This window comes from Mustela putorius, unplaced genomic scaffold, assembly GCF_011764305.1.
Source record: "Mustela putorius furo isolate JIRA1106 unplaced genomic scaffold, ASM1176430v1.1 tig00003913_pilon_pilon_pilon, whole genome shotgun sequence".
Taxonomy (NCBI): domain Eukaryota; kingdom Metazoa; phylum Chordata; class Mammalia; order Carnivora; family Mustelidae; genus Mustela; species Mustela putorius.
The window spans coordinates 5,920,402-5,934,722 of NW_025422060.1; the positions used below are offsets into that span (position 1 = coordinate 5,920,402).

The following is a 14,321-nucleotide window of genomic DNA, read 5'->3' on the forward strand; positions in this document are numbered from 1 at the left end:
CACATACAGGAGTTCTTTGTTAGCACGCTGTTATTAATGAATGTCAAGTCACGCGCTCATTCAGTAGAAAGCAGACCGGTGCGATGTTTCACAGGTACCTCAAAGACATGGATGCTGAACTCATTATCCACTCCTATCACTAAAACTCACTCAACAATCCATTCCTCTCTGGTATTTGGACTTAAAGGGCAGCACCATCCACTTCTGCTCAGGTCAGAAAGCCCTGAGTCATCCTTGGTGCTTCTGTATTCCTCATCCCCTCACTGAATTAATCCTCATGCCCTATAAATTCTAACTCCTAAATCTCTCTCTAATGTGCCCACTTCTCTTCATCCCCACTGTCACCACACCAGCTCAAACTTTATTATCTCTCCCCTAGACTTCCTGTGAAACTGACTTCATACCTCACTTCATACCTTTCTACTCTTCATTGGGCAGAAGTGGCAAATCTCTTGGTATTCAGTTGATGCAGCATTCAGCCACAAGACTAATTAGCAACCACACTCAAAATCAGAATGTTGTGTCTGGCTTCTTTCACTGGTAAGAAATGAGCATATACTGTAAGCCCCATTTATACAAAGTACAATACAGGCGATAAGAAGTCAATTCTGCAATAAGAAGTCAGGTGAGAGTTATCCTTGGTGGTTGGAAGGGGGCAAGACTGACTGAAAAGAAAGATGAAAGGGAACTTCTGGGTTGCTGACGGTGTTCTGTTTCTTCATCTGGGTGATGGTCACACAGGAGTGAAGAATTCGCTTGTGAAAATTCATGGAGTGATATAATATGCTCACTTTTCTAATTGTGTTATTAGGCTTTCATTAAAAGTTTTGGAAAAAATAAAATACAATGTTCAATGTCTTCCCACTGCTCTGAAGCTAAAGTCCGAAGGTCAAATATCTGATAATGACTTTAAAGATACTTTGCTGTGCAGTCTCATCTCTCCCTCTCTCCTAAGTCTTCTCTCTTCAGTGTTTCTTGTTTCTACCTTCAGGGCTTTCACATATGTTTATTCTGCCTTCCCATTTTGTTTGACTAACTCCTAATAATGCCTCAGGTTCAGTCAAAATTTCATTCTGGCAAGGAAGCCTTCTCTGACCCCCGGCTTAGGTTAGAATCCCCTCTGTCTTCCCTTTGCACCACTCCATCACACATCTTTAGTAAACTATAGTTTCTAGGAGCATATGTGTTTCATGAGGGAATGTGTTTCATTTACCATTCTATTCTCGTAATTCTCTATATGACTGACTGAATAAATTTATGTCCTAGACAAGAAAGTAGTTGTGGCAAAATTTCAAAGTCTCTGTATGCAATAGAAACTGAAATTGCTATTAAAACATTTTTGATACATGAACTGAAAAGAAATAAGAGTTAAACGCTAAACTGTTTATACACAGAAAGATATAAGCTATGCATGTGGGCACAGAGGAGCCACTTTTAATAGTTCCAGTTTATTTGAAACTTCTATTTTAAACAATAATCTATGTTAATAAAATTGATATGAAATTGATTGCAAATAAATTTCTACTCCTCTATGTTCAGATGTTGCATTAGTTTTATCTGCCATGTAAACCAAAGCCCCACCACTGATTAATGAGCTGAATGAGTAGTCAATTATTTCAATTTCTTTGAATGCAGAGAATATTTAAAAGAGGAAGTGGTGATGCAACATGGGGGCTTAAGTGGGTACGAGAAGAATAAATGAAAGAAGATGGGATTGGGAGGGAGACAAACCATAAGTGACTCTTAACCTCACAAAACAAACTGAGGGTTGCTGGGGGGAGGGGGTTTGGGAGAAGGGGGTGGGATTATGGACATTGGGGAGGGTATGTGCTTTGGTGAGTGCTGTGAAGTGTGTAAACCTGGTGATTCACAGACCTGTACCCCTGGGGATAAAAATATATGTTTATAAAAAATAAAAAATTATAAAAAAAAAATTGGTCTACCTCAAATTAAAAAACCCAACTATTTCTAAATATTTGTAGATGTTCCTAAGAAGAATGTAAGCTTTTCTATTTAAACATAAAATGATCTGATGAATGAAAAGTAAAAAAAATAGTTTTTATTTGTTAGAATTACCCACAGAAAGTAACAGAGGTGGCCTATTGGGTAGCATATACATACTGTTCTTCCTGGATGAGAAAAAAAACTGGCTCACTTCAAAAGTTACCTTCTACAAAGGCAGGAGAGCATAAGTGATAGATAATCATCTTGCATGATAATGTCCAAAACTGTTTCAGAAATCAATGCCATTTTCTATAATGAACTTTATATTATGTATTTCAGAATCTTTAAGTATAATTAAATTTAAATAAAAAATTTAGGAAGTGTCCTAAGTTGTCTTACTCTTTTCTGCTCCTTTTGGGAAATAAGTGCTTTCTGTCGATCATCTACCAATTTCTTTTTCTTCTAACATTCAATTTCTAATTTCCTTCTAATTCCTTCTAAATTCATTAAATCTTGAATTAGGCAGACTTTCCTAGCCAGTACCAGAAAAAAATTTAAAAAAACAAAAGTATTTCCTTTATTTCAAGAAAGATGTATGAGTTTCCTTAATATGGAATTTGATTACTTACTACTTCTAAAGTACTACTGTAATAACAAAAACTTATCTTCTGATAAAAAAAAAGAATAACCTTAAAGTACTGTATCACCGAAATACATGTAAAGTATGTATGTAAGGTATGTACAGTCTACTGTAGAATTTCTTTAACTAGGGTCCAGACCAGAAGGAGTCCCAACAATGCCCAGTGTGATGTTTACTAAAGCAATTAACAGCTTTTTTAATACCCTCAAAACAACATTTTCACCTATTTTCTTGAGTTTTAGTTACTCTCTGAATAAAGAATTTGAAAAGAGAAAAAAAGTAGGAGTCAAATTATAATAGATAATTCATTTTTCCTTAACTGATCTTCAAGAATTTAGCACTCAGTCTCATACTTTATTGAGGGGCCATTTTTATGTTAACAACTGGTAAAGATTTCAGTCAAAGGGCAGAATGGAAGAAACTAGTAGCAAATTAACTGCCCCCATTTAGGCTGGTCTTCTCAAGGTAAAGCTTTTCCTTCTAACAACAAGTACAACTTTTTTTTAGAAATAAATTTTAGTTTTTACAAGTATTAAATTTCAAATGAGTAAAAGCAAATAACATATTCTTTGAAATTCAGTTTATCAGTTAAGTGATGATGTTAGACTTGATCAGTGGTTGTTAACCAAATTTTTTGTTGCAAAGCCCTTTAAGAACAGAATAAAAATTATGTACAAACTTCCCAGCAAAAAAACACATACATACAAAATTTTAGTATAATTTTAGGGGATTCACAGACCCTTTAAAGCTCATCCAAACATCATGGGGTAAGAAAGGAGCTACATTTTAAGGTGTTTTGCCACAGCTTTAAATTCTGTTATCAGAAACAAGGTTAAAACCTTTAAACCAGAGGAAGTCAGTTTTGAGAATAAAAGTGAAAACCCAAACACAATTCATTAATTTACTCATTGCTGCTAAAATATTAGCTCACAAAGGCTGAACACCTTATCTATATATAGATGTAGGTGTTAATTTGACAAAATAATTCATACCTTAGACCTTAGAAGTTAGGCAAAGTAAGATTCTTACATAAACCTAGGATATTTCTAGACATGGAAATGTGTGATATTCACAGCTTTCAAATGACAATAAGTTGTCTCTTCCCACTCCCCTCCTTTCCAGGTTCAATTCCTTCTTAGAGTGAGGAAGAAAACTATTATATAATATAGGCTATATTTGAGATGTTTTAGGTGACTGTTTCAGGAAAAGAATAATCCTTTCAAATCCTTAAATTTCTTATCTAAAATTAATTTTTGGATCACTAAAAAAAAAAAAACCCAAAAAACCAACAACAACAAAAAAAACCTTACCTGTAATTCTTGTTCTCTGAAGGAAATGCAGTAATTATAAACACATCCACACTCTTGGGTACATTCTCCTAAGCACGAATGGATTTGGAATGCGCCATGGCTGAAACTGAACTGCTTAACTGCCCAACCGCACTGGCGGCTGATCTACCTGCCTGGCTGGTGATGAAGTCGACCTGACACCTGACGTCATTCATCTCATGAAGGCACGTGTTCCTCTTGAGAGGGAGTGTGGAGCTGGTGTAATTACTGTCCTTAGAGAACACGAATTATAAATGGTCTCTTTTCTAGAGGTTAAGAGGAATAGATCTACTACTAAAGAAATTGTTACATGTTTTAAAACGGTGCTAAAACTTGAACATTAAACATGTTAAAAAAATATGAACCCAAAGCTGTTCTCCTGGAAAAGCAGCCCTCAGGATGAATGAGAGATACTGGTTTAAGAACTGGGGCAGGGTTCCAGTGATCAACATTAGAGCCCAGAATTACAAGTACTTAAATACTTGCCATGTAAACTAAAGCCTTTATCCTGACATTTAGCGACCTAATGTTTTGTGTTAATGCCTGCCAACTTGAGACGATGTGACAGCTGCAGTGGTAACTGAAGGTAGGAGAATAATATGAAATAGCCAAGACCCTGAAAACTGCCGAGACTGTCACCAAGGGTGAAATGTTTTTCTTAAGATGTGATACTAACAATATGATGTTAGACAATTTCTATTTTATAAAACTCAAGTAACTAATCAAATCATGCAAGTCAATTTCATAAACCTTACAGCTTAATGTAATACTCTAGATTTAAAATGTTTAAATTTGTAAAGACCAAGCCTCTGTGATACAAGCCCATCTTCTGTCTTAAACATTTTAGGGAATTAGGAGGTAACGAGCTATAGATATTTTCTGGTTTGCCTATTGATTTGGGGGTGGGATCAAAATCCTCTGCAGACGAAGAGATTCTCTATGCTCTAGTCTTACAATTATCTGGGAAGGCTGATGATGTCTTCTGCACGGTTAAAACAGGGTAGGATTGCCATATAAAATATAGGACTCCCAGTTAAATCTGTATTTCAAATAATTTTTTTCTAAGTACGTCCCAAGTATAACATGAGTCAAAATTACACTAAATAATTACTTGTTATTTGCTTGAAATTTAAATTAAAATGGGCATCCTATTTTGTTTTTGCTCTTAATTTTTTGTGTTCTGTTAAAATCTGGAAACTCTAGACCAGGGGAGCTTACAGAGTTACCCAATGGAATTCACCATGGATGATGCTAAAATGGGAGCTCCATTCTTGGTGAAGATCTGCACTGTCTAATATAGTAGCTACTGCTATGTGTAGCTACTGAGAACTTGAAATGTGGCCAGTTCAATACAAAATTTTCTGTAAGTGTAAAATACACATTGGATTTTGAATATTTCATTGAATAAAAATAAAACATCTCATAAATCTTTATACTGATTGAATGTTGAAATAATATTTTAGATACATTAGGTTAATTTAAATAGTATTAAAATTAATTTGCCTATTTCTTTTTCCTTTTTAAATGTGGTTACAAAATAAAATTATATATGTAGCTTATATTTGTAGCTTGTATTATATTTTTACTGACCAGCGCTGTCTAGATGGCTCCAAGGAAAGGGCTGGGCTAGAATTTCCTTGTTCCTTCTCTAAAAAAATCAATACTGTTGAACATACAGCTGCTCTTCTCACCTTCATTTAGCTAGTAGAGTAGATAGGGAGCATGATCATACCAAAGAAACTAAATTTTTAGTAGGGACTATTTCCATAGATTAGCTTTGAATCCTTAAAACAAAAACAAAACATGGCATCTAAGACTAGTGAGAGACAAATCAGAAACCTATTCTTTGACAAATCATTCTTACATAATTCAAAAGAAGAATTAAATATTAAGATGTGTATGTGTGTATGATTAAGTATGTGTGTATATATATACATATATATGTATATATATACGTAAAAATAAAATCTTCCCAGATCCTAGTTCCAATTCCAAGAGATGAATTCCTTAGTGCCAATATGTTGAGTTTGCACTCCTATATACCGTCAAAATCAAAGAACAATAGTTTATTTTACTGTCTAATATGAATGGAGGTGACATAAGTTATTAATAAGAATTGTTACAAAAAGATCTTATTTTTCATACTCTAGATACAAAAGGCAAGATCTCAGCGGTCCCCGTTTTATAATTCATACTACATAACTGCTTTGAAATTAGAACACTAGTTCTAACATGGTGAAATAAATTTTTCTTTTTGCAAAATATATCATCAATACTATTGTAAGACAGAGCTCATTTTTAAAAAATGGGGATGGTTTTGATTTTAAAAATTCAGCTATAATAATACTTTAGGTACCAAATAAAAATCTAGGTAGTTAGTCTTATATCCCACCTTACATTTTCAGTTGGTTTGGCTTTTAATTCAATTTTTTTTCTCAACTGGCTCAAAAATTTAATGCATTTATCTATTCTGTCCATGCTATTATAAAGGTTAAAAATATTTAACATGCTCTCACAAATAAAAATTCCAAAGAATTATATAGCGAGATTATCTCTAAAGACTCAGTAAATCTCTATGTCTTTATTATATAACCTATATCATATCTACTATGAAGATTTAAATCTTTTAAAGTTGTCTTCAGTTACAATAAGCAAGACCTGGTTCACAAGGTTTTTTCGAAAAAGGTCTCAGCTACATTTTTCCCCATACTAACAGCAAATACAAAAGGTTTTTTTCCTCCTTAATATCTTTTATGATACAGATATAGGAAGAAAAAGTATTTTGAAAAGACAATAAAATTTATCATAAACCAAAGACAAGGCTACCAGACAAAAATCAGCAGATTTCTCCCAAATTTAATGCTTCATGAATCATTCATATCTTTTAGAGCTAAGTTTTCAAGATCAGTTTAGGAGCTTTAAGAAAAAAAAAAAAAAGATGAATGAAACTAGATGTGGACCAATTAATTTCTTCAGCAGCACTTCAAATCCTCATTGTCAATACCATAGTATCCTGGTGACTATAATGTGAATGTTTTGTTAGACATTTAGTCTCTTGGTGGCAGTCCAAATTATTGTTATTTAATGCTAACCTACTTTTAATCTTGGCATTTTCAAAATCAACATGCTCCTGTTCTTTTTCATGGTCAATGAATGCTTTTCCAATGACAATATAATTTAGGATTGGTCTTTTTGGGAGGTATCAATACATTGTACAACAGAACAATAAGCTTTTCTGATACTGGAGTTTAGAAGTAAAGGTGAGACATTATTTATCCTTTATGAGGTTTCCCTCATAGAACCAACAATGTATATTTCTTCATTTCCTAAAGATAGGAAAAAGCTTTAAGATAGGGATAAAAACCTGCTCATTTTAAGTAATTTTTTTAAAATTAGGAGATGACATAGCAATTTTATGATCATATACCTATTAAAGATTAAGAAGGTATTTGCTTCCATACTTTCTGAAGCTTAATACTGATTAAAAAATGGTTTAAGGGACTTTCTCTGAAGTAAAGTTAAGAGACAGCTTCACAAAGATCATGAAAAGCAACTCTTCAGAGTGGTTTATCTCATTTTAAGCTATTAAGTAATCAGACTGCTTAAACACTGTCACTGAGACATTCAAGAAGAGTTCTTGATAAGCTATCAACCACAGCAGTTATTAAACTGATTCAAATGCAGGCTGATCCAGAAGACAAGTTTTACTATAATTGGGATTTAAAAAAAAAAAAAAACACCCATACATCTCTAGGAAATGCTTCACTTCTAAACAAGGAAAGCCATCTCTTGATGAATGTGTGTGATGTCTTGCCCACAAGTGACTGCCTAGGCCATCCTTCTATGAGGAAATCTGATGGCCTCAAACCCTCAATGGAGCATTCCAAAACCAGACCTGCTTTAGGAGCTTGGGCCCATGAGTGTGCACTCACTACACGGTGCTTACCTTTAGAGAACAAGGTGGTTGACACAAACTGATCAAGTTCTCACACCCCACACCTCCAAGAACACTGAAAAAGATCTGCAGATCTTTCTTGGTGCAGGAGGGACCTCTTTTTAATCTTCTTGTGGTGGAAGTTAAAGATTTTCCTGAAGGAGGAGAGAAGAGTAAAATATTATACTGAGATCATACCATCTAGTTCAAGTTTATCTACCTATATATTGCAAAATGTAGGTTCTGAAAAAAAAAAAAGAAATTAGATAAAATCATGAGTATTCCCAAATCACATTCTCTTCTTTCAGAAAAAGAGTATCTTCCCTAAAGAATATTGCATGCTCCAAACACTATTCCTTGAACCCAAAACTTTAGGTGGCTAGTTTAACTTCTACCCCAGCACTGAATTATCAGTTGGGAAGTTGAGAAAAAATACAGAGAAATCCTGGGTTGCCTAATGGTCATACTCGTAAATTCCCTTAGAAAAATCAGTAAAGCTAAATTCACTGAAGAGCTGCTATAATGTAAGCTTCCAAAGGAAAGGGGTATTTTTCCCCCACACTGATTCTCTGAAGAGCCTTAAATAGTTCCTAAAACATAGTAAGCACTAAAAAAATTTGAATAGAAAGAATATTAACCCATTAGTCAATATTCTCAAGGTCAAAATTTGCATAAAATAAAACAATTAGAAGACTAACAATATTATAAGGAGACTTAAGTGTGTTATATAAAAATAGTATTAGTAATATAAACCTCTAATTACACACTAAGAGTATCATGTTTTTAAAATGCTGTATCTTAACATAATTATGAGAAAATGCTATAAATCTATTATTACCACCCAAATCCTAAAAAGAAATGGAATACTTTGTTCAGATCAGGAAATCATACATTGTATCTTAAAAATAATATTACCAGAAAAATAATATTACCAAATATTAAATAAGATTAATATAGATTAGAAGTAACACATTTTAATACATTAATATTATTTTTCATCTTTTGAAGATACTATATAAGCCAAGTGATGATATGATGATCTGTAATTCTGCCTAAGTAAAGCAAATCATAATATTAAAGTGAAATCAGAAGATGCCATTCTATCAGTATGATATTTATATATACTTTAAATAAATATGTACAGTTTCTTCAATCTCAAAAAATACAAAATTTAAACAAGAAATGCTAAACACTGTGCATTTGTTTTTTTCTGTAATTTACAGACTGCTATTGAAAACAGCTGATATCCTTCAAGTGTTTCCTAACCGTTTTCAGATTTGATAAGTTAGGGAGAAAAAGAAATGCTAAAATCAGTAACAGATTAATCAATCATATTGATGAAGGACTGAATATGTATATGTTTTTTTATTTTTTTAAAAGATTTTATTTATTTATTTGACAGACAGAGATCACAAGTAGGCAGAGAGGCAGGCAGACAGAGAGAGGAAGGGAAGCAGGCTCCCGCTGAGCAGAGAATCTGATGCAGGGCTCGACCCCAGGACCCTGAGATCATGACCTGAGCCGAAGGCAGAGGCTTAACCCACTGTGCCACCCAGGTGCCCCTGAATATGTATATGTTTTTCAATCCAAAATGCAATGTCATTAAAATCAGAAGAACTATTATATAGTAAGTATTTGCTTCCACTTCACAAATTCCACAAGTGTGGAATTGGTCCTCAAAACAAACTGGACAGCCCATATGGGGCATTTCATTTCAGGGGAATAGGCAGCCATTTAATGTAGAGCCAAAGCCACAATATGAAAATGGTTAGTAAATCTAGGATTATGCCTACCCTCTATCATTACAACGCTTTAGCTGACAGATTATACCTTTATTATAGTAGTAAAAAGCTCTTCACATTTTACAAATAATTCAATTGAGTATCTTGTATCAGGGAATCAATCAAGCTTAAGTGTGAAAAAAAAAACAAAATTTTTAAACAAAACGTGAGAAGCTCACTTAGTCTAAAGCAATTTTCTCCTTTGGGACATTTTGCAAGCCTCTGAAACCAACTTTGTGAAGAAGAGATGAAAAGAGGTACAAAGAACTAAGTGTAACAGCATGCCAAAGGGAGTTTAGAAGGGGTAGAGGAAAACACAAAGTTGGAAATTTTGCTAAAAGGAAAAGATTCTGCTAACTGGTTAAATCCCTCCATCCCCAGGAGGAAAACAGGACACCCAAAATAGAGGCACTGACTAGAAAGAGCTCCTTTAAAATCTTTATTCACACTGTTGAAGAATGAATCTTTTGTTTTATTTCTACTAGCAGGAGAGATGAAGTTAAGTTTATCACATTCAGAGATTTAGTGTTCAATTTTTAATTTCACTTGCAAGTATATGTTAAGCTATACTAACAGCTACTTTAGGTTCCTTACAAAATTTCCCTGAGCCCTCTACATTCTCTTCTTTATCTTGACCAATGTTTCTCATACTGCCTACAGTAATTAAGAGTTTTGTTAATTTTTTTTCAAATTTATACTAAATTTTAGTTACTTAACCTATAGTGTATCACTGATTTCAGGAGAATTTAGGGATTCATCAGTTGCACAAAACACCCAGTGCTCATCACAAGAAGTGCCCTCTTTGGGGCACCTGGGTGGCTCAGTCATTAACTGTCTGCCTTCAGCTCAGGCCATGATCCCAAGGTCCAGGGATGGAGCCCTGCATTGGGCTCCCTGCTTGGACAGAAGCCTGCGTCTCCCTCTCCCACTCCTGCTGCTTGTGTTCCCTCTCTCACTGTGTCTCTATCAAATAATAAATAAAAACTTTAAAAACAACAAAAACAAAGACGTGCCCTCCCTAATACCTATCCCCGTTTAGCCCATTTCCCACCCAACTACCCTCCAGCAACCTTATTTGTTCTCTATCCTTAAGAGTCTCTATGGTTTGCTTCTTTCTCTTTTTCTCTTTCTCTTCCCCTATGTTCATCTGCTTTGTTTCTTAAATGTCACATATGAATGAGATCACGTGGTATTTGTAGTAAAGAACTCTTTTTATTTCCACTCATGGACTACTATTGCTCCCAACTAATAACTCAGCTCATACTACATAGAACTCTACAGACAGCTTCATTAATAACTCCATCAGTTCAATAAAATAAGATAGCTGATAGGCTTAGATGACAGACAAATATCACATTGCTACAAAAGTTTCTAAATAAGTATGAAATTAAGAATAAGCATTTAATCATGGACTGGTATAACCAGCACTAGTTTACAGCCCATATTTTATGGAGCACTGATCTAAGTTACAACTATAGGGTCTTATGATACTGGTCCTTATGCTTTTTCACTAAATCCACTTTCCAGTTTTAATTCATTTGGGCCCTTAGAAATTACTAATAAATAATCATATGACTTGTTGCAATATATTCTTTTTATCCGTTCCACAGAAATATACAATAGAATTTTTGCAATTGTAGAAATGTTCTATAATCTCCTCTGCCTAAATGGTAAACATTAGCCATGTGTGCTACTAAACATTTGAAATGTGGCTAGTGTGACTGGGAACTGAGTATTTAATTTTACTTAAATTAATTCAAATGAAAATTGCCACATCAGGATAGTGGCTACCATATTGAGTCGCACAGTGCTGGAGTAGTGTACTATTTTCACATGATATTTTAATCAGCATTTAAAAAAAAATCACCCATTTCCTTTAATCCTAACACAGATATCTGAATTGTTAATATCATTTTCCTTATATACATAGATGCATTTACATACTTGTAATCATGTCATATACACTTACTAATTTATTTTCAGCTGACATTTCTTCATATTTCTAGAACTGCACTGTCTAATAACATGGCCACTAGCCCTATGTATTTCAATATAAAAAATGTTAAATAAAAATTAAAATTCAGTTCCTTAGTTGCCCAGGCCACATTTCATGTGCTCAGTAGCTACATGTGGCTAATAGATACCATATTGGACTGTGCAAATTATAGAACTTTTCATCAACACAGAAAGTTCTATTGGACAATTGTTCTAGAGTCTTCAAAAATAATTATTTAAAGACAACATGATATTTTACATTGATGTTCTATAATTAGACTCTAAGCATTTTTTTCTGTATCTATGACTTACAGTTAGCACAGTATTTATTTGCTAAATTCCTATGAGGGAACTATCTGAGCATTATTGTGACTCTCAGCATATACTCCTGGTTATTACCTTTTAAAAGAGTTTGGTATCACTATTACCTTGCCAGTATTAGATTTTTTTTTTTAAAGAATTTAGTTCCTTTAATACAATGAAAAAACAAAGTCATTTTACTTGTAATTTTAGAATAAGGGTAGATATTTTCACTTGTATTTATTCATATATCCATTTATTCATTTCCCTTGTAAATATTCGTATTTAACTTCATATTCTTAACCTGTCATATTTCTTCTCACTTATACCCTAGGATCTTGATGTCTAAATTAGCAAATTCTGCAACAATATAAAATTGTTAAAGCTATTATCATTTTCTTTGTAAATTTTGATCTAGAGATTTCCTATAATCTCCTGTGATCCTTTTAATTATAGTATTTCAGTCAAGCAACTTTTTTTAGATATTCAAGTACATCTTTACACCTTGGTGAGTGCATTAATGCATCAAATATGAGATGTAAAGGTATATTCTATGCTTTAAGAAAAATTCCTATGGTTGTATAAAGTATGGATGAAATTTTTTTGGTCTACTGAAGACTACTATTTAATACTATTGAGTAAATCCTTTAAGTGGTCTCTCCTATAGGAAAGAATATTTTATCATATGTTCAGTTGTTATATGTAGTAGATGGGACTAATTTTGGATTCCTAATAATGCTGCAGTGATTCACATTTTAAAAATGGAAAAAAGGCTTAATCTTCAGAATTCCCCTTAAGAAAGCAACTTTATTGGGGCGCCTGGGTGGCTCAGTGGGTTAAAGCCTCTGCCTTCGGCTCGGGTCATGATCCTAAGGGTCCTGGAATCGAGCCCCGCATCAGGCTCTCTGCTCAGCAGGGAGCCTGCTTCCACCTCTCTTTCTCTGCCTGCCTCTCTGCCTACTTGTGATCTCTGTCTGTCAAATAAATAAATAAAATCTTTAAAAAAAAAAAAAAGGAAGAAAGAAAGAAAATGTATTAGTTTAGGTAAGTGTATGAGTAGAAGTAGGGCATGGATATGGACAGTCCTGCTATTTAGTTTTGGAAACTAGTTAAAAAGGAGCTGATTTCACATCTGTATTGGTACTGGCAGAAATCAGGGAGGCATGCAAGCAGCAGCAAGAAACATGAGGGTGCATCAGTCAGGCACAGATATCTTACCCTGTAAGTCACAGGATGGAAGGCATTCCCTTACCTCGCACTGACCTGGAAGTCAGGGTCAAGAAAAGTTTCTATTTAAATTGCCAAGGAGCAGAGAGGTCTCTTGTATTACCTAGGTTACCTATCTATTCCTGCATCACTCCACTGTTGCTTTAAAAGGTTTTTGATGCATAGTAAGGGTGAGACTTAACCTTATTGTAGAATCACTATAAAATAAATCACTTAGGGGGGCGCCTGGGTGGCACAGTCAGTTAAGCTTCCAACTTGATTTCAGCCCAGGTCATGATCTCAGAGTCCCGAGATTGAGGCCTGTGTGAAGCTCAATGCGGAGTCTGCTGAAAATCATCTATCCCTCTCCCTTTCCTTCTCTAGCTGTGCTCTCTCTAAATAAGTCAATAAATCTTAAAAAAAAAAATTAAAATAAACTGGTAGGAATTTTGAAAGTTAAAAGTAAACCCAGAAATCTATAAATTACTTATAGACAATTTGCCAATATTCTCATGATTCAGAAAGTTTCTCTCCATTTATTTGATCTTAAAGTATTTTCAAGTATGTTAATGGTTTCTTTCTAAAGGTCTAACATCTTTCTCAAATTTATTGCTAGGTATTGTATTTTGATTTGTTATAATTCTGAGTTGGGTCTTTTCCCATTATTTTCATTATTATCTACATTAAGATACATTGTATTCTGTACTTTATTAAATTTTTATTTTTTCATAAATGCTTTTAAAGCTGACTGCTAATAGATTTTCCTAATCAGTCATGTCATCTAAAAATGAAATATTTTGGTTTTATTTCCTCTTCTTCTTCTTCAGGTTCTGTCCATTGACAGTGTTACATATAAATGGAGTTAGTGGTTACTACTGAATACAATAATAAAAACTGTGATTGTTTCATTCTTGAATTTACTACTATAGCAATATAAAATCATCCCCACCTATGCTACTACTGTTAAATGATACTATTTACCTTGCTGGCTAAATGAAGTTTCCTATTGCTTGAAGCTCAATTTATCATCCATAACTTACCACAAAGCAGTACATCTGACCAAGAAGAACAAAGAAGAGGTCCCTAATCCCATTCTGATCAAAACTGAATTATGCTGACTATACAAAGTTATCTTAATACTGACAATGTTTGGAGCACCTGGGTGGCTCAGTGGGGTAAGCCTCTGCCTTCAG

The 14,321-nt window shown here is 33.9% G+C and overlaps 1 protein-coding gene across 11 annotated transcripts in view; it reads right to left on the reverse strand.

The window, feature by feature from the left end:
• Positions 1 to 14,321, reverse strand: part of ZEB1 (zinc finger E-box binding homeobox 1) — a 189,833-nt gene that overhangs the window by 125,596 nt on the left and 49,916 nt on the right. For 4 of the 11 annotated variants that reach the window (XM_045069141.1, XM_045069135.1, XM_045069138.1 and 1 more), the window contains one exon: positions 7,859 to 8,001. The exons of 6 other annotated variants lie outside the window; for them this stretch is intronic. The gene's annotated coding sequence lies outside the window, so the exon portion shown is untranslated. Of the gene's footprint in view, positions 1 to 7,858; positions 8,002 to 13,140; positions 13,160 to 14,321 lie in introns of those variants that run through there. One more of the 11 variants, XM_045069139.1, reaches the window with a different exon arrangement.